This window comes from Aquarana catesbeiana, linkage group LG01 (genome assembly GCF_042186555.1).
Source record: "Aquarana catesbeiana isolate 2022-GZ linkage group LG01, ASM4218655v1, whole genome shotgun sequence".
NCBI lineage: Eukaryota > Metazoa > Chordata > Amphibia > Anura > Ranidae > Aquarana > Aquarana catesbeiana.
The window spans coordinates 789,128,659-789,156,286 of NC_133324.1; the positions used below are offsets into that span (position 1 = coordinate 789,128,659).

Here is a 27,628-nt window from a genome sequence, read left to right on the forward strand (position 1 = left end):
GCTTGCAAACCTTGTCAGGTCCACATTAATTATTTATTTTGTTTAATTAATACAAAAAAGATGAATTCTTTTGTTAGAATAGATCTCTATGAATGTATAGCCTCATCGAAAAGAACACCTTACACAATATCTTTTCAAATACATTCCAGCTTTTACTTGATAATGCCAATATTATCTAGTCCTGTATTGAATAAAAGAAGCATACAGTAAATGTCAAGCTAATATACAAATGTCTAAATCGCTGACATTATCCACACTTAGGTCTTGAGGCGTAACATCCAGCTTGCATCCACTGGAAATGACTGAGAGTTAATAATAATGACATTGGTTGTACTGTACATGAACTCAGTGTGAGACAGTATTGTATGACCTTAGGCAAGTTCTATCCTGAGATACATATAGCAAAATGATGCTCTAAGCTGTTTAGTCCATGAGTTATGGTGTATGAGAAAATGTGTGCACTGCGCAGCATCATATCTATGCAAGCACTAATTATCATTAATATATGCTGTCATCATTACAGACCTAAATGTTTTAGGAAGGCACTTCGGCTTTTCAAAGCCTGTGCACGTTTGTGAAATAGGACAGAATCAGAATGCCTGGGCCCCTAGCTCTAAGCAGGGACCCCAAGGAATAGCCCAACGGGTGCTGTGTTCTCTCTCCTTCTCTTTTTTCTCTTCTTTGTTTGTAGTTTGCTATTGGATTTTTTAGGACTGTGCTTACCATTGGTGTTGTTTTGGCGGTCTCTGCTTCCGAAATAGATCCTTGATCTTCCCGTTTAGCCAGCTTACCTGAACAGGGCATTGATATTTTTTTTTTATTATACTTATGTCAGGATTTTGTCATCCAGTCTAGTCTAGATAGACATCATGACTGGATTTTTTTAATAGGTTATTTGGTGATGTATGTGCCTTTAAAGTGACACTAAACAATATCCTTATTCTTCAAAAATAATCCTTACACATTCACTACTTAATGGCCTTGTAATTCATTTTCCATAAAAAATGTTTTAATGCCCTCTGTGAACTCTCAAACCTCTCCTTTTAACTCTACATCCATTTGTTTGGAATGCGCCGTGCAAGTTAGTTGCGGTCACATGCAATGTTCTATACAAACAAGAGAAATCTCATAGTCCATAGCCCCTAGTCCATCTTGGGCGCAAGCAAGAGAGGGTGGCTATGTTCCTACTTATGGTAGTAGAATGGAGAACAAATGCAGTCCCCTTAACAGGAAGTCAGTTCACAGCAGAAAAACAGGAATTTGGAGATTTAGAGGAGGTTGAGAGCAATAGAAAGTACTTTACTGAGTTAAAGTGATATTAAAGACCTGCTCTGTACAGTGGTTTTACACAAAGCAGCCTAGATCCCCCTCTTCTTGGGCCCCTCAGTCCTTCTTTTCCTGGCCCCTCCCTCCTGCCGAGTGCCCCAACAGCAAGCAGCTTACTATGGGAGCACCCAAGCTGAGCCGCCTCTCTGTGTGTCCATTCAGACATGGAGCAGTGGCTCGGCCCCGCCCCCTCTCTTTCCTCATTGGCTCACTGACTTTGATTGACAGCAGAGGGAGCCAATGGCACCGCTGCTGTGTCTCAGCCAATCAGGAGGTAAAGTCCCGGACAGCCGTGGCTCTCGTGCAAAATCACTGGATTGAGATAGGGCTCAGGTAAGTATTAGGAGGGCTTCAGCACATAGAAGTTTTTTTATCTTAATGCATACAATGCATTGAGATAAAAAAAAAATTCTTCTGCCTTTAGAACCACTTAAAAGAGGAACTTCATGCCACTTTAGCTGTTACTCTGTCCCCCTCTGGAACCAGCACCTTTGTTACTCCGGCACATGCACTGGTGTGTCAAAGGGACCCTAAGGCTAGGCAGAGCCATTCACTATATCTTTGTCTACATAGAGGAGGGGGGATTCTGCTCATGCACTGTTATGGCAAGGTTTGAGACTCCTATACCACTCCTTCTTTACGCATTTGCGGGAAACCCATGCATGCACAAATGTGGGGGTGGGGGTGGGCATCATATTCACTTAGGCATTGGAGCACAAAAACCATATGATAGAGTGAGAAGGCAGTAAGAAGTATATTTATCCTCCAGTACAATAAAGCTGGCTACTCGTTATCGTTAACATCCATTGCAACAATTCTTTAGTGGCTACATGGCAGGATCAAGTAGTAACCAACACATTTCAGACAAAGCCTTACTCATAACATGGGTATGCTGAAGTACATTTATATTCGGGGTGGAGTTCCCCTTTAAGAATACATAATCAATATTTTTTTAATTTAGATCACTTTAAGGCTATACCTAGAATTGGTTATTTTATTAGTTTTAAGATTTGGGTTACCCCTTTAAATAAATACTATGGCCAAAAAATTGCGACCACTAAATTTAAACTGAGTGTGTACCTCTTTATTTTGCCTGTTACTCTTGTTCCTTTGTGCTCTTTCATAACCATGTCAGGATGCTCTTCTATTATTGCCATTAGCATGGGTACCAGTTTTTATTGCTTGGAGATACAATCTCTTTTTTTCTGCATGCCTTTCTATCAGTTTGTCTGAGATTTGTCAACTGACTTAGGCTATTACTGTAGTTTCCATGGGTCTGCAGCATATTGGAGCCTCCCCTGGAGAGAAAATGTCTTATTTTTTTTTTTTTTTTTAATACTATTTCCTCTTTAGTACAGTAGAGAGCAGGCTTACAGTACAAACCGCAGCTAATTGCCTGCTTCTACTGCTAGCTCGTGCTTCTTTTGAATTTTTACGTTTGATTTGTTGAGAAATTACTAAGATCCTCAGTTTGCTGTCACACGTACTTAGATTTCTAAAATGCAGTGCAGGTTCTTTGTGAGATGAAAGAGAGGTGTGTGTGTGTGTGTTAGTGTGTGTGTAAGTGTTTTGTGAAAATGGACAATGTTCTATTTTTCAGAATATTTACAGGAGTCACACACAGCTCAGACCACAATATCGCTGGCGAGAAAGCCCAGCTAATGAAGCTGTAAGTTCATTAGTGTTTGCAATCAGCAGTGAGCAGACACCCTCATCAGGGCAGGAGGCTGCAAAGAGCCATTCATCAGTGTGAAGTGTTATTCATGGATGACCCCTAAATCATTGCACTAGTAGTAGATGCACTGATTGGACACAGCATGGGAGCATCGGTACTTTGCATTAGCAGACATAGACAGGGGGAGTGAGAAAGGATTGGCAAGCCGTAGGGAAATCCTGCAAACAGCAGCACAAATAAAAGCAGGCGTCCTTTTTTTTTTTTTTTTTCCTTAAAAATGTATATAGGCACACATTTTCCTCCCTCTTTGATAAGGACATACGAAAGTAGCCTTCCCGCTGAGCAACGGAGGAAGATTATAAATATGCAAGCTGGTGGCTGCGGTGTTTAGAGGACGCTGGTCTCCCCCCTTGCTCTGTGCTGGGGAGGAGCGTGGTAGGCTCCTGGGTAGAGGCAAAAGCAGCAGCTGCTTCACGTGTGTGCCTGGCAGTGGCTGCTGGAGCTGCTCCCAGCCTGGACAACTTGTCCCGGTTACTCTGCTGCATCGCCCAGTGTGCCTGGCAACACATGACCTAGGGAGATAGTGCGCAGGGTCGGCACAAGGGGGTGTGTGTGATCCACAGTTGAAGAAGAAACTCACAGGACCAAGAAACAAGTGTGGACTAAGCTGCTGGCATCTCTGCTACAGGATAGGTGGCTGCCTGGAACTGAGCACAAGTTGCCCCCCTCTATTCGACCCCTCGTTTGTACTGACCTTCCGCTGCACACCGACAATTTGCGTTATGTTTTCCAGGTTTGGATCCCAGGAGGGTAACCTGTAAAAAGTGTAACAGCAGCAGGTAAGTCAGTGCTTTAGTTTTTGAAGTGTACAGTCTTTATGATGAATATTTGACTCATCCTCTGATTATTTTTTTTATTATTATTACCATTGCTGTCAATGGCATGTTTAATGCTTACAGTTCAGAGCATTGAGAACTTGTCATGATCTTGGGTGCTAGCAGAAAGCATCCCTCTCTAAGTTCATCCTCTGTGTTCAGGGGTGGATTGTAGGGACAGATGGTGCCATTGATCTTTCTGACATTTGCAATGCAAAGGGCAGGAACCATGCCAAATGACCTGTCTCTGTAGACAGAAAGGAGGGAGAGCGGTCCTTCTGTTTTGGAGTTCTTACGAAGAAACAGAAACCTGTAGCCTCTTCATTGTGCCTGATGGGTACTCAGCAACCTGCCCTCATCCTGATAGTGCAATGCTGGAGGATTAACACACTAACACTCAGCAAATCTCCCTTCGCAAGCAGCATGTGAGGCTCAGAAAGAAAGCTGTGTTCAAATTAATCCACAGGTCTGTGGGACATGATCAGGGCTTGTGCTTGTGACAGCTGAGAAGGGGTTAAACTAGGGACTAACTGGTTTTCTAGTCAATAAGAGCCTACAAGGAGTGGATGTCAGCATGTGATCATCCCGACCTTAACCCTGCTGGGAAGAGATGTGTCAATATCACCACAGCTGCTGCTTTCTTGCCAGAAAGTTCATTTCCTTCTATGTAGGACAAAGGGGGATTTTATTGTGCAAGCAGCCCTGACATCGCTGCTTGATTTCTGTTAATTGCAGTAAAAGAGCACTGATTTAGAAAGAACTACTATTTTGTCAACACAGCACTAGTAGGAAGGTTGGTGTGGGAGAGGGAAGTCTTACTTGGTTTTGTTCCGGAACAAGGGAACAAATCAATCAGTCTCAGGCACATGCGGTGTTAATACAGCCAGACTTAACCTGCCAGCTCTGTTACAAATGTGATATATACAGCTATACCATTAGGCTGGTCACATGGGCAGGACAACAATCAGCATTCCTCTGTGTATTATTATACATAGTCCTCCACCACTTAGCGTCACCGATTGATGGACAGGAGAGAATGCTACTACTAAGCTATAGTAAAAACACATGCATTCAGTGTTCTAAAGGGACCTTAACATCTAGTTTGAGAACTAGAAAATCCAAGGCCAATGTATCCTATTTTGTCTGCTTCTAGGCCATTTCAAATGACCTGATGCAAGCTGCAGTCATGCTACTTTGCAAAGGACCATAAAAACTTACTCCTTGAAGCCCAGACTAGTGTAAGTGAGCAGATCTAATGCTATCTGTCCCATGATAATGACTACAGTGGCATCCCTGTAATGCTGTGGATCTAAGCCCCTGTGTTCTTAAAGCACTTTTAACATCAGCATCAGAACTAAAAAATAACCCAAGGCTACTTTTCCCTATCATGTCTCTGCGTCTAGGTCAATTCACATGACCTTAGCAAGCTGCAGTCATCTAAATCACACTTGACCTTAAACACTTGTTCCTTGAAGCCTAGACTAGTGTAAGTGACCAGTGATAATGCCATCTGTCCCATGATGATGACTACAGTAGCATCCCTGTAACACTGAGGATCTGAGCCTCTGTGTTCTACTTTTAACATTCAGTTTGAAAACTAAAAAATAACCCAAGGCCACTTTTTTATTGTTACATCTGCTTCTAGGTCATTCCACATGACCTGATACTGCAGTCCTCCTATCCAGCACTTGACCTTAAACCTATTCCTTGAAGCCTAGACTAGTAAGTGACCAGTGCTAATGCCAGCTGTCCCACTTTAATCACTACAGTGACATCCTGTAAAGCTGTGGATCGCAGTCTCTGTTCTAACTTGCACTTGGAACATATGCCAGAGATTTGGAAGCAGTCAAAGAATTCAGTGGGTGGTCTTTTATTCTTGGCATGGGAATATGGTTCTAGTTCTGCTTGGTGTGTTCTGTAGTTTAGTCTAAAGTCATAAAACAGGCTTGATAACTTTTTTCTAAGTGTTATTGCAGTTTGTCAGCGCTCACTAATTCAGTAAAATACTGCCATAAATCAGGTAAAGAGTCAATTGTAGAATAGAAATCTTACTGACAATATAATTACCATTTTATAGAACAGCAATCCCGTAACGCACAAGTTAATGGAACTTAATGGCAATTCAAGCTGCCCCTTATATCTTTATTAAAATATTTCTCAAGCTCTCTGTTTGAACTCCTTTTTGTGCCTTAATGGCCACTAGAAGAGTAGAGCTTAATGGTACAGTAGTTGAAATGAGCTTTGCCGGAGCTTTTGCACTAAAATGTTATAAGTCACTCTAAACGCGTTATTCTTATTGCTTCTGAAAAGAACTATTTTTTATTACATTAATGTATGTTTTCAACCCGCCACAACACCGAGTAAAAATCAACATTCCTCAACCTAGCTTGTACAGATATTACTAGAGTACACTTGTTCTTATGTACCACATAACAGCAGAAGTAATCTATCATCTAGCTTTGAAATTTAATATATTTTATACTACAGCTCTTTGGTTAGTGGACATCAGATATTTACTATTTTGTCATCTGAAAACTCATGGATCCTTTGCTAAGACAGAAGAGAATAGTATCCTATAGCAACTAATTAGAGATCATATACAGTATTATTTTACTGACTGCTCTAAACTGGTGAAAAGTCTAATCTGATTGGTTGTTATTGGTTGCTGTACACCACTGTTCTTTCCACCATCTGGTTAAATAAGACAGCAAAACTGTATAAAAGAGCCCTCACTTCATATCATTGCATGTGGTTCTTATGTATTTGTTTCATGATTCTAAAACTGGTGGTCTTTTTTATATTAAAAAACGCTGAGACTTCCCTTTTATTTCTGTTTACTGTACGATTAATGCCAGCAGGGTTACTCTTTTGCTTACATTTAGATGGAATGAATAAACTTCAATAAAATAAATAAACTGAGTCTTCAGCACTGTGCAATTGGGTTAGGCCTTTGCATGATTGGTCACTACTTTACTAAATTTAAAGATGGAGGAACTCGATTATATTTAGGAGTGACATTTGAAGGACTGCAATGCAATGGAATATATGTTATGTCGCTTTTAAACACAGCAATACGATAACTAAGTACAACCCATATAAAACACAAAACTTTTTTTTTTTTTTTTGGGATAAGTTTTACTTGTTCTATCAAGTGCTTTTTCTTATCACATTTAGTTGCTTTCACAGAAAAGAAAAACTTTGCCTAACACATCTAATCCATTTAGCCAGTTGAGGCTAGTGCTTCTGCTAAGCCCCACTGAGCCAGAGTAATTATGTCTCATAGTAATAACTTAGGAAGCATCATACAGAGACCAGGAGTCAAGCTCACACTGTAAGTTTCAATAACACACGTTTGTCAGAAAAGAAGAAAAAAGTACCGAAAGGGTCATGCATTTTATTCATAGAAGCTTGAAGCTGCTTTTTTTTTCTTTACTGTCTGATATATTGTATGAACAATCCTCATTTTTCAATAGATATATTTCTGATATATTTATCTTTAACTATCATTTGGAAACAATTACTATCATTTCATGCATGACAATAGCAATAAAACCCGACTTTATGTAAAATAATGATTTTTTACATTAAAAATAGAATTAGATTTAATCTCTTGCATATAGCATGAAATGAATTATTGTCCTAAGGAACACTCACATACATTCTTAGCTAAACAGTTTAGAAGTCAGAAGGATCGTATCTTTGTCTAAGTAACATTTCATGCTGTATTTTATTTTTCACTTTTAATAAAGTTAGCGATGTTTAGCCACTTTAATTGTAGAGAATGGACTTTAACTATATTATGCCTAATTGATTACGTAATTGTATATGTTTTGCTATTTATATGCCAAGCTGAGTTATTGTTCTACTGTAGTTCCAAACTTTACTCTTTCCTTGTATGACCTATCAACATTTAAGCAGTTAAAACATGCAGCTTCAAATCAATTGTTTGTTAACATGCTTCACTTTAAAAAATATACACTTGATATTTAAAAAATGATTAATTGATCCACCTGATAAAGTCTGATTTATTTCCTACTTTTTCATAGCAGGCATTATGAAGCTCTCTTTACAATTGAGATTAATGTTACAATGCATAGAAGTGGTTTGGAGGGCTGCATACATTTCCAGTGCCTTTGTAATCAATTTAAATACAAGCATTCCACAATGGATCAGGCTGCATCCAAACCTGCCTTATTATAGAGAATTAACTTGCTTTGTGATTGATAGCAATATTTCTCGATCTTGAAAATGCCATTTGTTTGAAAATAAGCGTTATGGCTTCTCAGGCTCTCTGTGGAAGCTTCAGAACCTAATTGCATTTATGGGAGACTTTGATTTGTCACACATAGGAAGCATCCTGGGAAAGGCAATATTCCCCTATTTCACCTCTGAATGTGCATAGTTATCTTATTAATGATATTATTAATGTTTAAACTTTTGAGAGGAAAGATAAATGTTGTCATAAGTACTATCAACAAATCTTTTCTACGACCTAACCATTTAGAAAAAATAAATAAACCACAAGAGATAAAGGTTTATTTTAGGATACCAGTTTAAAAATACTGGGAAGTAACATAATTAATATTTTTTATATAAGCTATTCAGACTGATTGACACATAGTCTTAGAGACCTTCTCAACATGTGTGACCATGGGTCCAATACTCTTATCTATTCATAATAGTATGCTATGGCAATGTAAATATTTTCTAAGAATGAGTGGATAATATTAAATATTGTTTTTAATCTTGATGATAATAGACTAAGTGTGTGATCTCTGCTCTCTCTTCTTGAAGTAAAGCTATTGCAATGCAATGAAACCTCTGCTCCCTTTTACTGCTTTTAGCTTGCTTGTATACATTAAATATTGAGCCCTGTTTAGGCTCCTAGTGACCAACCGTATAAGCCCTCCCACTTATTATCAATAGGCAGTAATACACTGCTATTATGGAAATCTTGCAAGTAAAGTCAATGCCACATACTTAAGGAATAACTGCATTTTCAGACAGAGGCATTCAAACCTCTGTTCTACCATTCCATCTTGTTAGGTGGAAGCTCAGACACATTGCTTTTCAACTAATTGTTTTCATTGGTTCCTGTGTAGATTTTGACTTTGTTCTCATGTTCCTTTATTTAAGTCTTAACATGTATATTAGCTAAACTTATGAATGATGACACGTATGCATAATTTATATAGAAGTGCATCTATTTACTTGTGAAATAGTTGCATTTAGGTTTTCTGTTTACTGTTCTATTTTTTTCCCCTTGACTAATTGCCCCAACCCTTTCAAACAAAGTCAAAAAGACCCTTTCTCCTACCTACTAATGTGAATCTGGATTATTTTTTATGCCCATATTTTTGAGCATGAGGCTAGTTGGTATGCTATCATTATTTTGGAATATGACATCTTTAAATGTGGTTCAAATATTGTGGCCTTGGTGTTGTAGCTGATGTTTTGTGTTTACATGTGGGAGTGTACCAGTGATCTAGGCAATACTGACAGTAGGAAATATAGTGTTATTCTTTTATTAAGGTTACTATATGAAGTGTGATACTTTTAATCTAGCTACGTGCCCAAGCCATTTTTATTCATCATAGTCAATGGGTAGTTTTGGCTTCAGGATAAGAATATCTCTCTTGGTTGCCAAAATAGAGCAAAACAAAATAAAATCAGAAGATGATTTGATCAAGCACTCTTACTATATGTGGGTTGCAGTAATCACCTTGCATTATTTCACAGCAGACTGAAAGCCCCACAGTTTACAAAAAGCTTTTTAATAGCTATGAACTTATCATATGCTAGAAGCAAATGTCATCTTGGACTGTCCTTTTTAGTAGAACAATGAAATTATACTTTGTGTGTTCTTCTGCTTTATGAACTCACTGTGCACCATTTCATTTAGCCTTTTAACTTGCATTGCATGTGTTTTTAACACCGAAACACTATATTGGTCCTGTGGAGGCTCCTAAGTAGAATATTATGCTAAATTATTGAATTTATTAAATATTGCTATTATAATGTATAATATGGATCTTTATAATCTGCTTTGAACTAAAGCTGTAGAAAAAATATTACGGGTATTATATATATTTACTTACAAAAAAGTGCTTTATTTTATTTGAATAGATGGTGCTTGTTTTCTATTACGTAATTATTCAATAAATATAGATATTTCTTAAACACGTTAAAAAGGGAAATGTTCTCTACCAGCTCCCTCCCTAAAATCAACACTACCAGTTTTATTACCTAAATTTATGTACATTTGTTTGTTTCATGTTTTACCATCATTGTTGATATTTTGGCAGTCATTGACTGTTCCTTTACAGTTATTTTTATTAACTAGCGGGCAGTGTCAGCATGCTTTTTATAGATTACTTTTATGTAACCACTCTTTTTTGTTATAAGCACTTGTGCCAAATAGCAATGTACAAAGCTTGGGAAGCACTCTTTACCTGAATACAGAGCATAGGTGCAGGAGGCTGCGTTGACCTCTTGAAGGTTGCTCTGCCTACCAGTAGGTTGGCAGCACCTGTGCAGATAAGTGCGTGTATGTATGTGTGTGCGTATATATATATATATATATATAGAGAGAGAGAGAGAGAGAGAGAGAGAGAGAGAGAGAGCTTTTATCTACACATTTATATCTGTGCAAGTACATATATATGTTAATGCATACACCATATGTCTATTCATATACATCTATGCCATTACAATACCCCAATACCCTTTTTCTTGTTCTCTTTCTCTCTCTCTTTCTCTCTCTCTATGTGTGTGGATATATATATATATATATATATATATATATATATATCTACACACTTGATCACACTGTATATGTTGAGCTTTAAGGTCAGAAGTGTTGTTGCAATGTATAAATTTGGAGCGTAAGTGAGGAATATTAAAAGCGCTGTCTGACATTGGATGGCAAAATATAGCACAAGATGGTGATTCATTGTCTGCATGGAAAAGTACAAAAGAGAGATATGTCATTCCCAGTTATGTGATACTTGTGGTATATCAAATTTTGAAGAATATCCTTTAGGAGTGATAATGCCTTAATAGCACTGTCAATTATTAGATCATGCTGTCCGAGACTCACACATAAAGTCCATGGACATTTATAACATCTCTGTCAGTGTGCTATTTAATGTACTAGTAACATCCAATTAATCATTATACCCTGCCTTGAATTGATTTCACTCTATATGAAACTACTTTATCTTTTCTGCCCTGCCCAAAACTTTAATTACACAATAAACTTATTAGATTTTTCCTAGGTCATTTGATCAATATATTGGAAATAAATTAAACATAAAATTCAAAATGATGTGCTTTGTGCCAAATTTTGTGACTTTAACAAATGGTTCAAGAGGGTAACAGTCACAGAGTGATTTGTATAGAGAAGAAAGCAAGCCTCTGATGCATGAACTTTCAATTGTATGTTCTTTTGGACAGGGCTATCCTTCCTTACCTTTCCCTAATCCACGTTTGTGTGCGTCTGTGTATGTGTGTGTGTGTGTATATATATATATATATATATATATATATATATATATATATATATATATATATATGTCACATGCACATTTGCATCTGATTTTATATAATATATATTTTATATATATATATATATATATATATATATATATATATATATATATATATATATATAGTGTGTATTTATGTGTATATGAAGTAAATCCTGTGGAGTGCATCAGCTTTTTGCCCGTAAATTTATTTTAACATATATACATATACATTGTATTAGATCCACTTGAATGTTCACTTGTTTTGTTTTTTTAGATTCACTGAATGTTTTTATAGCATTGTATAAGACGTAAATAATGTCACAGTAACAATTAGCAATACTTAGAGCATACATAGTGTATTGTATATTCTGGAAACATATATTATTAGTTTACTTATAGTTATAGCATTCTTGGTATTGTTGTTGCTAATACTGTATATTGGACCTGGCACAGAAATGTAATGTACCGTATTTATTTTACACCATAGCAGACTTTTATTATAACCCCAGAGCTCAAGCAGGCCACAATAGTTATCTAAATTTCTTATCTCCCTGGTGAAATGGAGCATTTTTTTGTAAACAAGGTCCTTGTCCAGCTGTGAAAGAGTTAAGTTGCGTTTTCTTTTTACATATGCTTGGCAGCACATCACCTATCTGTTGTTTCGCCTGAGCGTCTTGTTTCAGTAGCCCCTGAGTATCTCTGTAGTTTGCCCGATCCATCCTCCTCAACCACTTCCTTTATTCATGAACAGAAGCACAGCAATAGCAGAAGAGAGAAGGCTGGCAGGTGCTCTCTGACTCCCTTCTTTGGTATGCCTCTGTGTGTTTTTTTTTTTTCTTACTGTTTTTTTTTTTATTTTGGCTTTCTGAATGAATATTTTCACATAATCCACTGCTGATTTTATCATTCAACTCGTCAATAGCTTAGGTTGCACGATCAATTATGTGTTTGTATAGTATTACTCTATTAACACAATTCTGCAAATGGCTCGGGAACTTAAGCCTTTAAGTGCTAAGTGAACTTGCAACAGATTGGCTTTGAGTATATGAGTTATAAATGTGTTAGGTGGACTGTATGCTTTTTGCAGACTGTACCCTGTTATATTTGTATGTGTGTGTGTGTGTGTGTGTATATATATATATATATATATATATATATATATATATATATATATATATATATATATTGTTCCCGGATTTGGTATTTGAAGTCAAAGACTAAGGCTTCTTTAATATGTTTGTATGCTGATTATTTCTAGTATATCATCTTTTGTGTATGTATAATATGTCACTGTTATAGCCTTTGTTGCCCTTACTTTGTACAGCACTATTGGAGATGATGATAGAAAACAAATCAGCAATAATGATGGGAGCAATATGTCTGTGTTAGTATTTATATAATAATAATATTAGTGTACACAGAAAAGCGCACATGCAAACACACATGCTGTATATTTCTATGGAACAGTATTCTGGATGCAAAATATATTGAAATGCAGATGCAATGGGGTATACATAATATATTCAAGGTCTTCATGCTGCCCTAAAGTATGCCTTTGAAATAAAGGCAAAATAGGTGCATATTCAGAAGCTAGTGGAGCATAACTGGACAGCAGGAGGATTTCCCTACTTTGAGAGACAGCGATAGAGGCACATTGACTCTCTTTAAAGTGAACAGTACACAGTGTGAACAAGACATTATACTGGGATGTGGAATGCACTGAAGTGAATCTCATGAATCTGTCCAGTCTCTTGTGAGTTTGCCTTTGTTTGACCTGATTTACAGGGAAGGTGAAGAAAGTACAACGTAGAGCTTGTCACTGTGAGTTTGAGAGGATAGATTTAAAAAAAAAAAAAATAGAGAACGTTTCTGATCTCTCTTCAATTTAACATTCTAACAAGATTTTTAACTTTAACTGATATCCTATACAGCTGTGTTAATGAATGGTTTACTTTTATTGATGATTGCATACCACCCATTAAAAAGTTCATACTTGTTTATTAAAACAAAGCAGTAACTGAATCTGTGTTCTTGACACTTAGCACTATGAAAAGGTGATTTTTGGTTGGTTGTTATGAGACACTGTGTGCACTGGTCTTAGCTAAACTAAAAAGAACTGTTTCCATTGTAGAAGTTGCATTTGTCTAGTTGTTTGATTTAGTCTATACTGTGAACTTCATTTTATTTACAGTATGTATATTTATATTTATTGTTTATTGTTTATTTATGCATTGTTATGACATTGAAACATATATGCTTGCAGGACAAAGGCAGAAACATAATCTGAAATATCTTCATTTTCACATATTTTTCTGTTTAAACTATCTGCTTTATATTGATTTGATATTCTATGTATTCTCTATACAGAAGCTAACTATGCCAGATCGGTGTTAAAATTGAATAATATTACACGCTAGTCTCATCCTTTCAGATATTTCACTATACTCAGGACAGGCGTCAGTAGGATTAGATAAATCTGAATTCCCTCTTCAAAACCCGGTGAAGCTTCCCTTTTCCAACCTACACCAAAAAAAAAGAGGAGTGTTTAATTATCTCCACTTCAAACGTGTATTCTGCACAGCTGGATATAAGAGTCTGTTCTAGATTTCAAAAGAACAGGCATTTATTGAACAGTTTGAGTCAACTGGCAATACTTTTTGCTGTTCTCTATGCATAGGTATTCACAACAGAGATAGTGCGCCTCTCAGTGGGCAGTCTCTTGTGTGGGACTTTAGAGGGACTGATATAGAAGTAGGTTCAGACAGATTATCATACACCTGGTCCCAGAAGAATCATGCTATCTGCCTATTGTCAACAATGTCATTTCAATTCACTGTGACCAATTAGAACTGGATGCAGCTAATGTCACTATAGCCTAGTTAGTGATACATCTTGGGAAGAACCCATAGCATCATTGCTAACCATAATTAAAATGTCGCCTTCTTTTGAAGCACATTGAAGGCTTCCAATAATTCTTTAATTCATTTCTATACTTACAAATGACACAAAATTGTCCATTAATGTGTATTTATGTGGTGGGTAAATAGATATTTCCAGAAAAGCACCATCACCAACTGCTAGGGTTGTGTAGTTTTATGTGCGGAAAACCGATATGTAGCTTCCTAGGTAAATGCCCTCTCACATTTCAAATTTTAGGTTACTAGTTTTTAGTTTTATATTTACTATATGTTTTTAGCAATTTGAACCAAACTGCACTAAATACACAAGTTGTATGTACAAGTACAAATGTTCGCCACCATATTGAGCTATGACCTTTTTTTTCCTGTAGTGCATCCTGTGTATTGAAATCAATTGTTGAAGAAGTGGGCTCAGTTAGAGTTTAAATTGCTTATCATGCTCAGATTACAATAGTTGATCTCCAGTTGTCCAATAGTCTCTAGAGCAGCCACTGAGTGAGCAATGGATAATAATGGCCCACATCACCATATAAAAGCGCACCCATGAGATCTATAATGATGATTAAAATAATGCTTTTTTTTACACACGGCAAATAAGATGATCCATGCATCGATAAATGCTCCCATCGTCTTCATCCTTACTTTGTCTTTTGTGCATCAGGCTGGTTTTCTGTTGCTGAAAAGCAGCAAAGTGTTTTCCAAGAGCTTGTACATTGTTGGTGAAAGCAAAACAGTCAATAACATGTGCAGCTCAATAACATTTAAAAAGACTATAAATGTAATTTTCCAGGGTAGAATCTTTGCCGTGATGAGTTAAGTGCTAAATGCCAGTTCAAGCAAACGTTAAGTCTAGTTCTTCACACTCAGCCACATTTAGCATTTGTCTTGAGTAAAACCTTTTCTGTGTTGCCCCAAAGCCAAAAATCACATCCAGAAATACGAGCTGGAGAAAGTTTTAATCTGATAGGTGACTGTGGGGGAACATATGACTTGTTAGAATAACTAATGAGGGTGACCGTCCTTAAAATTTTAAATTGTTGTAATTAGCTCTTTTTCTACCAACCAAAAATACAGTTTACTTTGATCACAATGACATAGGCATGTCCTGTTATTCACTTACTGCTTTAGGATTTGTGAAGTGGGAATAGTTTTATGTCATACTGATGATGTTTGTGCATATTTACATCTTCATACAAAATAAAATAAAAAATGAAAATTTTACCTTTAACCTAAATTTCTTCACACTGTAGATAAGGGCACATGCTTTGTTTATTATATTTTAAATGTCTTTTTTTAAATGTCATAACAGCTAGAAATGATCAAATTAATGTACCTGAGTACAGATCCATCTTAGATCACCCTGATTTGACAATACAATACAATCCCTCTCCAATTATATTTAGATGTATTGAAATTATTGGTGGAGCATGTAAGATGCCTGATATCCTCAAATACACTAATTGGAGTACTACTGCTCTATCTACCTTGTTTTGAGAATCAGCAAGGAGGCTTGGAGTGTCTTCTTCTACAGTTATTGAGTTTTCAGGGTATCACCTGAGCAATGTCACTTGAGTTACTTAACCACTTCAGCCCTGGAAGGATTTGCCCCCTTAATGACTAGGTCATTTTTTGCGATACGGCACTACATCGCTTTAACTGACAATTGCATGGTCGTGCATTGCTGTACCCAAACAAAATTGATGTCCTTTTTTTCCCACAAATATTGGTGGTATTTGATCACCTCTGCAGTTTTTATTTTCTGCACTATAAACAAAAAAAGACTGATAATTTTGAAAAAAAAATGTGTTTTTTACTTTGTGCTATAATACATATCCCCAAAAATTTTTTTTTAAATGTATTCATCAGTTTAGTCTGATATGTATTCTTCCACAAATCGCAATAGGCAAATATTGATTGGTTTGTGCAAAAGTTATCGCGTCTACAAACTATGGGATAGATTAAGGAACTTTTATTTTTTTTTAATTGTTTTTACTGGTAATGGCAGTGATCTGCAATTTTTAGCGGGATTGCGACATTGTGGCAGAGAAATCTAAATCCTTAATTACACTTTTTGGGGACCAGTGACATTATTACATTGATTAATAGTATAAAAATGCACTGATCAATGTACAAATGACACTGGCAGGGAAGGGGTTAACACTAGGGGCGATCAAGGGGTTAAGTGTGTTCCCTGGTTGTGTTCTAACTGTAAGGGAGATGGGCTACCAGGGACATGACAGAGATCGCTGTTCCCGACCACTGGGAACAGAAGATCTTGACATGTCATACGGCAGAATGGAGAATCGCCTTGCTTACATAGGCAGTTCCCCGTTCTGCTCCTGTACACCGTGATCGCAGGTGGCTGGCAAACATCGAGTCCACTGGACCCGCGGGCGTGCGCATGCCCGCTATCTTCTGTGCAAAGACCAATGTACACCTACGCCGGTTTGCGCAGGAGAGCTGACCTGCCTCAGTATAATGACATCGGCTGGTCAGCAAGCAGTTAAGGGTGTAAGTTGCACTCCATTTAAAAAAAAGTTCACATCAAACATTAAATCAACTTAAGAGAACAGTTTGTTTTTAATTTTCCATCTAACCAAGTTGTATTTTAAAAAACTTGGTTAATACCTTTTAGTAAGTCACCCACATTAGTATTATGCACTAGGACACTATTACACTCTACATGAGAGTTAGAAAACCAAAGTGCAGCGTTTGTAGAAAGCGTACCTATTTTGTTTTCTTTGGACTGATGCAAACAATTATAAACTCATGTACCTCACTAATAAACCATGTTTAATATTTTGTTTGTAGAGTACGCAAATACTCTTTGATGTGTCCTACATACATTGAACACTGATTTCTTCAAAGAGTCAGCTCCTGCACCCTCCTGATGCACTCTTAGCAATAAACAAATAGACCAGATAGTGCCATGCTGTGCTTCACTAAAACTGAATTCACCTTTCCCTTGCTCTTTTTGATTCCTGTCCAATTTGAAAATTTGTTTTTACCTCAGTCGAAAATATGAATGTATGTACTTTTTTTAATCAAAGACAAATTTAGTGATTAGTTATGAAAAAAAATGTTTACATAATTGGCTTTTATTATCATCTAGGACTAAAAAAGCAAGGATTGCAAAAAGCTTGTTTGGCCTTAAAAGTAGGAAGTTGCTAAGATGAATGCAATAAATATGAAGGATTTTTGCCTTATGCATTTAAATGGAATACCACAGCACTACCTCATTCAACATACTCTTTGTATGTTGAGAAGTAAGAAGGCTCAATCCACACTTGGCTGCAGTTAACTATGAGTGGTGGTAAAAGTTGGCCTATACTAAGACTTTGCTTGAAGTGCTGAGCACCCCCAATTGTTATTTTGTTCTATGAAGATGACTGTATGGTTCTGCAGGGTCTATTTAGCAAAATAGTGCACTTGAGGAAATTAATTCCAGTTGGGTTTGAACTAAGAGCCCCAACAATTATGTTGGATCTTTTGTTGCATTTAAAAGACTTTGTATGGCCAGGTAAACTTCTGTATAACATCCTCATTACAATAAAAGCTGTTAGAAACTATGACTGTAATTGAAATGTAATTTCCCCCTCCCATTGCTTAACAAGTAAGTACCAAGGCTGAATTGCAATGTTCGGTTCTCTCTAAAGTGAAGGCCAGCAAATATTATTATAACCTAAGGGAGTTAACTTTCATACATCCGCATACAGACTTATGCTATGTATGAACTGACTTTTCTACACCTCCAAGTAAAGTTGACAGATTTGGCAGCTATTAAACACTCATTGTAATATTTTTAAAACAACATGTCTGATTTTTCAGATTTGAAAACTGTTCATTTTAAACTTCAATGTAAAGATAATTTTAGTACTCATCAACCTGCATGTATAGGTACAGTTTCAGGCACTATGGGCTTGCAGAGGTTGTCCCACTTTCTGAAATATAGAGCATTTCAAGATGCCTTTGTGCTCTGCAGATTTCCCTCTTTGTCAGTATTCCGTACTCTGGTTGGGCTAGGCAGAAATCATATAGTGTCTGCATGAATCTTTGCTGCATTATATTTTATGGATAGTATATACTATTTGCATTATTTCCTACCTATAGAGGCAGGATACAGTAAAAATATATGGACAATTTCTGAAAACATCAGTTTTGCCATATGCTACTGTTTTATCATGGTACTTAAAGAAAGTGGGCCTTATTTCTGAAAACTGGATAAAAAGAAAAGCATTGCTGCTGTCAGCAGTAACCCGTGAGCATAAAATTGTCTAGTACTTCTTAGAAAGTAATTTATACACTGATTTCAGTAATTGTACCATCTCCAAGCAAAATTTGCTTCTTTGTAGGCTGGCCACATCAATGGAATTTTCATTGCAGCATTCATGACATCAGGTTCACAGTTTAATAGTTTGGTTGAAAAATACACTTTCATCAAGTTCAACCAAAAGACAAAAACAAAGAAAATATAAACACACAAATTCAGTAGACCAAACCCGCAGTTGTCCCAGAGGAAAGCAAAAAACCTTTAAAAGTGTGGTCCAATTTGGTCCAACTGAGCAAAAAGGTTTCTTTCTGATACCTTAAGGCAATTTCATACTCTACAGTGTTAATCTTATAAATAATGGATCATTAAAATTGTTAGGTTCATTATTTAGCGGCATTCTTTGTGGACTCTGTATATATATATCAGTCTCTGCAAAATGCCTTTTTACTGAAATGCCTAGGATGAATGAAAATGGTGGCCAAAATGAATTACCCACAACTCACACCAATTTTGTACAGGTTATTATGTGATAGACATATTCCTAAATGTACAACTTGGAAATTGCCTTTGCAAATGATCTTAGATTGATCCAGGTGGCGTATTCCTGAGCCAAACTACTCAAGAAATGTTGTAGCAGCAACAACTTGAAACTCTACTGGCATGAAGGAACAGCTGCGGTCTTGTATTCTGTCCAGAGTTGGCACAAGAGCAAGCGTTGATCAGTTTGTCAATGTTCAGTGAATTAGGATTCATCCAAAGGAAGCTTATTTTCCGGCAGAATGTCTAGAATACAAAGATTGTGCTTAGAACATTTGCACAAATGGTTTGCATGTTCCCGTCCTAACTGATGTATTATTAGCCGGACATAAGCTGATGAAGTGTTTTCAGAGAACGCTGTCATATTCTTGCCTGGCACAGCTGTCCCTTCTCTGTTTAACACCAAATGTCCTTTGTATGCTAGTCACTGACATCTAGATCTTATGGGCAGACATATGTACAAGTCAAAGGGTTATAACTAAACAGGTGATTCATGTAGTCTTTTGGGATTTCTTCAGTTTTTAAAAAGTATAGCCATAAATTGGGTAGGAAGAAAATGTATCAATTTTTCTTTGCATTATAACATTGTGATTAAGAGTGTTACAGACGTTTCCTATATGGTATTACTCAACTATTTGTGTGAAGTATGTTTTTGGAAAAGAAAGAGCAATGGTATAAAAGTGAAACTAGTGTGGTGTGTGTTTCTCCTTTTCAAGTGCATTTATCAATAGTAACTCAAATCATTTTCTACAAAACTGAGACCTGATTGGCTGTTCTTGTTTACAGCAATTTACATATCGCTGCTGCTCTTTAAGTAGGATTGATAGTGTCTTTATTTTTCTTGTTATAACTAAAATGAAAATATTTTTAAAGTGTAGCACTGGTCAGTTAGCTATCAGCAGTCACCAAGTCTGGTATCTTTCAAAGCCACCTTCTTTTGAGGACACGTTTGTTGCATATTGGGACAGCTATTATCATTTTGCAAGGGCTGTTTAGCAGACTGAACTCTATTCTAATCCTTGTTTTCTGCCTGTGCAGCTCTGAACAGAAATTGTATGATCATTTTTATGTTTTGCATAAATATCTACTTTATGATGGGAAATACATTAACTGTGTTATGTGGGGGGCTTGTACAGAGTGACAAATGACAGGCCTGGAAGAGATGGCAGAGTGATTTTTCCTGTGAACTGCTATCAACTAATTCTCAGCATCAGATGACTGTAAAAGATCCCTATCAAGCTTAATGACAGCCATATTATCATTTATTTCACATCTCTTTAAGCATTGCACAGGGCGATGTGGATGAAGCCTCTATGCCTATTCTATCTATCTATCTATCTATCTATCTATCTATCTATCTATCTATCTATCTATCTATCTATCTATCTATCTATCTATCTATCTATCTATCTATCTTGCAATGTGTGTTTATTATCATTAAGTTAAATGTATTGATTTATTGTTTGACTGATTGAGTCCCTGTTTATCAGTCTCTTTATCTTTGTATATTTATTTATTTATCATTATATAGAGACTTGTGTTAGTTCAAAGACATGAGTGTCTACAAGCAGTTGGATTCTTTCTCTCATATCTCATCAACTGCACTGTAAAAGCAATATAGGTCAGTCAGTAGAATAGCTATAAATATGGTTTACCGATGGGTTGGTTTTGCTGTCTACAGTATATCCAGAAGGCCATGTGTGTGTGTGTGTAACAGCTGGGGTTAAGTTGTATATGACCTAATTATGTTAAATGAACTGTTTGGAAGGTCGTCTGGCAGGAGCCTTCTTTTTCTGCCTCTATTGTGTGAACAGATACGAAGAGAGAATAATTATTGCATGGCTCTTGTGAGCTTTTGGACAAATGGTAATGGTGGTAGTGTACTAACCAGGACTGTGTATTGCTCTACGTGCTAAGGAAGCTTTCAGTCCTATTTCTAGTAAATGAACACAAAGGTGACTTGCTTGAATCTAAGCTAAAAATCTTAATTTCTTTTAAAGTTAATCCTTGTTAAATTATCTTATTATATGTCTTGGCACATCCTGTAATTATTGAAGAGCGTAGTTTATTTCTCCCTTCATGTCCCATTAAACAACATCGATAAATTCATAACAGTTATTTTGACCAAAATAGCTTTTTTTAAGCCTTTTGTTCTAAATAGAGGTACTTATGCATTTTTTCCCCAGAGTCTCAGGTAGGCACCCTAGATCATTTATTTTTGAATAACAATAACAATATTTGTTTGTTTTTTTTTGCTTTTTTTGTTGTTGTTTTGAGATGAGTGGAAAGATGAACAGAATTTTGGCAAAATTCATTTTAACGTCAGCAAAATTGTGCCCAATTGATTACTCATTGGGATGCATTGGGGAAATATACTTGGAAAAATAAAAACTGCTCTTTTTTTTTCTTAATTTAGAGGGTATGTTTTTTTTTCTTTTTCTTTTTTAAGTGTGTTTAGAGTAGTTGATTTTATTTTATTGTATTTGCTTTGTAATTACGTTGTTATTTGTTTATTGTAATTTTAGTAGTTTGTGTTTCACTGCCTGTTTTCCACCTTAAGTTCATCTTTCCCATTGAGTCCAATGGATTTCACAAAAATTATGACATTTTGGTGAAAAATCTCTAAAATTTTAGGGAAATGAATATTATCCACTTTGCACAACCCTAGTTTTTATTATTATTTTTACAGTAATGTTTTTGCCCGCTATTTTGGAAAAAAAATTTAACCAGAATAACCAACCTTTTTTTCTACTAATAACAAGCATGTAAATAGTTACTAATGGCAAAAAATGTTATATTCCTTTTCTTCTATATTACAATAAGGCTTACCATATCATAGTGACAAAATAATTGGTGCTTTCTTGACTGCTCTATGAAGCAAAAAGTTTACCCCCACGTACTCATATTTTGCCTTGACAATCTTCACCTTTCTTTCTGCCCAGAGAAGAAAGTGGGTCATATGCCTCCTTCCTCTTAATTTTTATCCCAGGCTACAGTGGATGTATTCATGTCCTGGAGGTGAAACAAGACAGGAATTGGACTAGGTGTAGCCGGTTAACTATAATAAGCAACTTTTAATATACTGCATCTTTGCATACAAATCTTTTGTCACCTCACACTTCAAAGCAGCTTTTATGAAATAAAATGAATAAAGCACCAGATTTATAAAACATATGTAAAGTATTCGTGTTTTTTTTTTTTTTAACTGAAGCCTTGTATACAATTGACAAACTGGGAGTTGAACTCCAAATTGTTTATGCTTGATGAAGGCTTAAGTAAAAATGTCTTTAGTTACTAAAATGAGGGGTAGGACCCAGTGGCCTATTTACAAGTTCAGGCTGTTTTTTTATGACTGAAGTGAGATGGTGTTCTCACTTACCTATATTGCGCCATGTTGCTTTGGAAAGTCATAACTATTGCTAGTATTGGGAATGTAGGAAGACTAGACTGCAAGAAAGTGGCAAAAACTGCTGTTGGCCTCAGTCCCAGCAATATATTGAAGCTGAATTTGTAGAATATATATCTGAGCTTCTTGGTTATTTAGGGAGTCATAAGACAACTTAAAGTTATTTTGCTTAATTAAGAGAATTGCGTAATTATTTCAATTAATGGAACCCTATCCATGCAATTCTAATGAGAAACCTTGTTTCATTGCCCGACTCTCAAAAAAGCAGTAGCCGCAGTTAGTGCTTCAAGTTTCCCCATTAATAAAACAGATTGACTTTTTTGCTTGCTGTTCAAAGGCAATGGTCGCCCATCACTGTGTATTTTTTACTGTTATAAAATCAAGTTTTTAATTCACTGAATGTTATATTACATGGAACAGCTGAGTTTGCTACATGTACTTTATAGTTACAAAGTCAAAGATCAAAGATTTTGAGATGAGTTTTTGCTCTTTCAAATATTACTAGTTCCTGACTGAAGATAATTGTGACAGCAGTGTAATTGTTTGATGACAGAGGTGTCCAACTCAAGTCCTTGAGGTCCACACACACAGGATTTTGGTATAAACAGAGTAATTCTGTAACTCTTTGTAAAACATTACTTACTTCATTCTCTCTGTTATAGAAATGTGGATCCTGGCCTTCAAGGACTAATATTGGACACCTCTGTTCTATGAGACCAGATAGTGATGCAATTTGGGTCAGAGATAAAATAAAAAGGCTTGCTGCAGTTAAAGATAGTCATTGCATACCCAACTAATATCTGTGCATGCGAGTTGAACATTTTATAGGTAAAGTTATTGTGAGGTAAACTAATGAATATAGTTAGTTAAAAGACATCCTCAGTCTATTTTTGACTTGATAAAATAAAAGAATCCCAAGAAATGGTTTCCATAAATAAATGACCTTAATTTCAGCCTCATATTCAAAAATGTATTAATGGGTTAATCATCATATCTGTTTCTCGATAGATGCACTACTTTCCATAAATAATTCTTTCTAATTCATCCTTCACTATCTGAAGCTTGATTTAAAGGCACTATTTATTCCCAGCTCATCTTGCTGCTGATTAGATTAAACTCTTTATTGCTGAAGTTTACATTTTATCTACATTTTCCCTATTTTTATGAATATTTTCTTGCCAGGTTCATTAAAATATTTCCATAGAGCAACAAACTAAAAATAAATGGCACATAAATGATAATAACATGGCTGAGTGCTTTAATATTTAACTACTGAACCAAAAGTGTCTGTATTGGTATAATCTGTAAGTGGAAAATTACCTTTTTAATTTCTACATGACATTTGCCCATTCCAAATGAAAATTACTTGCTTAACTTTATATTCCCTAAACAACCCAGCATTAATCCTACTGCTAACAAACCCAGTTTGAACACAGCGCCAGTCCACAAAGATCTTACATAAGCTCTTCTTCTTTTTAACTATTTGAAATCACTGTTTACTTTGTAAGTTCATGCACCTTATCATTGTTTCAATGGACTTGATAATGCTGATATAACATTTTAGTGAATACAACTATTTTTACTGGAAAAAAAATTTGATGCAGCCAAACTACAGGTAATATGAAGTAGGGGTAACTCTTTTTGTGTGTATATATATATATATATATATATATATATATATATATATATATATATATATATATATATATTTACATTTACATTTAATTCAAAAATTAATATCTGCAGTATAAAATGTATTGTAATGCATAGAGGGATGAACACATGGAATTTATAGTTTAGCTAGGTCTTCATATTACACAGTTTTGGTAAATCTAAGGTTAATTGTACAAAGATTGCATTGTCAGATTGTAACGTGTATGGTAAGCCTTGAAGCAAGAATTGTTCATTATCAGACTTTGTCCCTGAAGAAGCTTACAGTCTAATGTTCCCCAATGTGGACATACAGAATAAAGATATTTAAAAACAGACTACATTTTGCAAAATACGCAAGAAAAATGGAACATCCAGACAGTGTTACTGATGGGGTTTACAAACCCGGATCAAAGTCCTGCAAAGCCAAACTGATAACCAGTGTGTTACCCATAATGTTTCAAAAGGTACAAGAATGTGACCGCGATCAATGCTAATACCAAGTTAATGATTTGTTGAGCCATGCCTCCCATTCACCCAAATACACACCGTGAGTAAAAAGATTCAACCCCCCCCCCACACACACACACACACACACACACACACACACTTCTCTTACTCTCTCAAGCTACTTGAAAGCTCAAAGGACCATTTCTGATGTCCTAAGCTAGACACCTTCTTTCTCCCCTATCCCTTCCATGTCTACAACAATCATGAGCACTCACCATCATTAATATATTTTAGTTCCATCCCTTTACATAGATCTCCTATACTCAACCCTAGCTTGTCCATCTATGTCCATGCTATGTTCCTTTACGTACATACTGTATCATATTCCAGGCCCCATGTTTTGTGTCCACCCCAAATTGTACTGCAACTGCTTGAGGGTATTTTACAGTGTACATGTATGAGACGCAGCAGTTTTTATACTTAAGGGTCAGGTGATATTTCTCAAAATCATTTTTTCAAATCTAAGAACATGCTATGTTTGAATAAAAAACTCAAGGTGGTAAAAACCTGTAGATTTAGGCAAGGTAAGTGTAATCATGTAAATTGCACTTACCTTGGTTACCCTAAATCCAGAGATCTTTATGCATAAAGCAACTTCAGCAAATTGGAAAACTTCTGCTTTCACAATACCACTCTGTAGGCAACTACAATGAGATGTGGACCTCACAAAAATCTTTAGGGAACTCATTGACAACTAGCTCCCTGCAAAGTAACCCACAGACAGCAGAAGCTGAAACCCAAGTTTAAAGATGAAGAATCCTGTGTTGTGAGTATAATGTACAGTACATAATAACATTTACCTCACCATCATCAAGAGAGCTTAAGAACCTGGAACCCTTCTTTATCTAAAATGTATCATATTTTGGAAAGTGTCCAGTCTTCATCTTGTGCTCGTGGACTTGCCTTTTCTTTACAGATGTTTAGCTACCTTGTATTTCAATTATGTCCACATCAAAAACATGACTACAAGTTGTACCATGCGTGGATGGAAATCTGCAATAGAATGCAACTGTAAATGTAAAAGAAGGTGGTCTTAGAGTAGAGATAAAAGATTGACACTTTGTAATTCATTTTATTTGTTATTAACAAATACTTATCCATGGTGTCTCTTGGTTCCACCTGGAGTTCAGCTTTAAGTAGTTATTATTATGCAGGATTTATATAGTGCCAACAGTTTGCACGGTGCTTTACAACGTTAGGGCAAACAGTACAGTTGCAATATAATATAATACAGGGGGAATCAGAGGGCCTAGTTAATTAGAGCTTGCAATCTGGAAGGGAGGGTATTATTTTTGAAGTGATTGGCGATCTCCTGGGCAGTGAGTGAGTTAGTGGGTGGATGCAGTGGAGGATGAAGATTAGTTTAAAATATGTATTTTTCTACCATTCCCTGAGGGACACAGCCTGGTGTTACTGTTATTCTGCCACATACAAGAGAAATGGAGACTAGGCAACAGAAAGCTACGGCAGCCCCACTGAGGCTATAACTCCTCCCACACAAAACCTGGTCAGGTTTTGCTTAGTAAACTTAGTTGAATGTGTCTTTCCTTTCTGCTATATTTTGTGCTTGAATATTTTTTTACTATCAACAGGAATTGTCAGATTCAGGTGGATTTTTGGATTTTTTTAAATTTCATGGTCTCTCAGTTATGTAATGAGTGCATGTTTTCCCACTTCATTAAGTATACTGTCCTACAATTGGCAGTGACAACCTGTCTGTGAACCAGGAATGCACTTTTCAAGTTGGGCCACTGCATCTGGGGATTTCTTGCTGGGTTATCATGACCAGAGTTGCAGTAGTTCATCTTTTCCTGTCTCCTAGGACTCATTTTTATAAGTGGCTAGCAGGTGACCTCCTCTGTTTTTATACCTGAAGCTGTGTTTTGTGCTTGTTAGAGAAGTTCTGCAGCTAGCTGAGCACTATTAGAAGGAATACAATTCCTTATTTTTTCCCTGGACTTTACTTGTCACTATTAAGTTAGTCTTATACCTTCCAATTGCATTTGTGGAATTGTGAACCCTCCTATTTATCATTTAGCTCAGCTGTATTCTTTTACTGCACTGGAGGCTGAGCACTGCTTATTGCCGGAATCATCATTTTCCCAAGGCTTTCTTTCCTCATGGAAGGAACTCTGCTAATGCAACACTGGGAAGAAGTGCTCACATATATTCCTGCTTTTCCAGTTTTCTTTTACTGTGCAACTTCAGTGCAAAAATTCTTCACATGCACCTCCAAAGGGTATTCTGAGATGCACACCATGTTTGCCTCTTTGCTCTTTTAAATCCAGCCTCTCCTAATAATTCTGGTCAAAATCAATATTTATGGGGGGTGGGGGGGGGTTCAGTAGATTTTTTTGTTTTTTTTAAACAGCAACCTTTTTGACTGTGCATCCTGTCTGGAACCAAACAGAGAGGATGGACTGGAAGGGTTTCTGTTTTACTTGGAGCTGCACTTTGCACTTTAAAATTAGACACTACTCTACCACGGTGTCTAGGTTTGGTTCTCATAGACCTAAACCTTTCAACAAGGTGTAACCTCATCTTCCCCTATTCGGTGATTTTATCTGCAAATACTGGAAACATCCAGACAACCCATTCCTTGTCCTTTAAATTATCCTGGCATGCTCTATCACTTTGCAGAGAATTTTGTGTCAACATTGTCTACTTCTTCGGCAGTCAACCCACCTGTTTCTCACACCAGTGCTTGTCTCCACACTAATTTTCTAGTCTTTGGCTGATTGGTCTAAATCACTGAGGAGGGATCTAGTGGCTGCTAGTGCTTACACTCAACTGATTGATTGTGCTGACCAGATGATCCACCCATTGAGCTTTATGTGTGATGTGACAAGATGATAGCTGGGTTATGTCTCAGGTGTCCCTTTATTCTTTCCAGATCTGCATTGCGCTCTGGCTTAAGTCTTGGTCAGTGGAG

The 27,628-nt window shown here is 36.4% G+C and overlaps 1 protein-coding gene across 9 annotated transcripts in view; it reads left to right on the plus strand.

Moving 5' to 3' along the window:
• Positions 1-3,430: 3,430 nt before the first annotated feature.
• Positions 3,431-27,628, plus strand: part of TENM3 (teneurin transmembrane protein 3) — a 1,659,985-nt gene continuing 1,635,787 nt past the window's right edge. For 7 of the 9 annotated variants that reach the window (XM_073606789.1, XM_073606818.1, XM_073606796.1 and 4 more), the window contains exon 1: positions 3,432-3,840. The gene's annotated coding sequence lies outside the window, so the exon portion shown is untranslated. Of the gene's footprint in view, positions 3,841-27,628 lie in introns of all 9 variants that reach the window. The other 2 variants (XM_073606803.1, XM_073606835.1) reach the window with 2 other exon arrangements.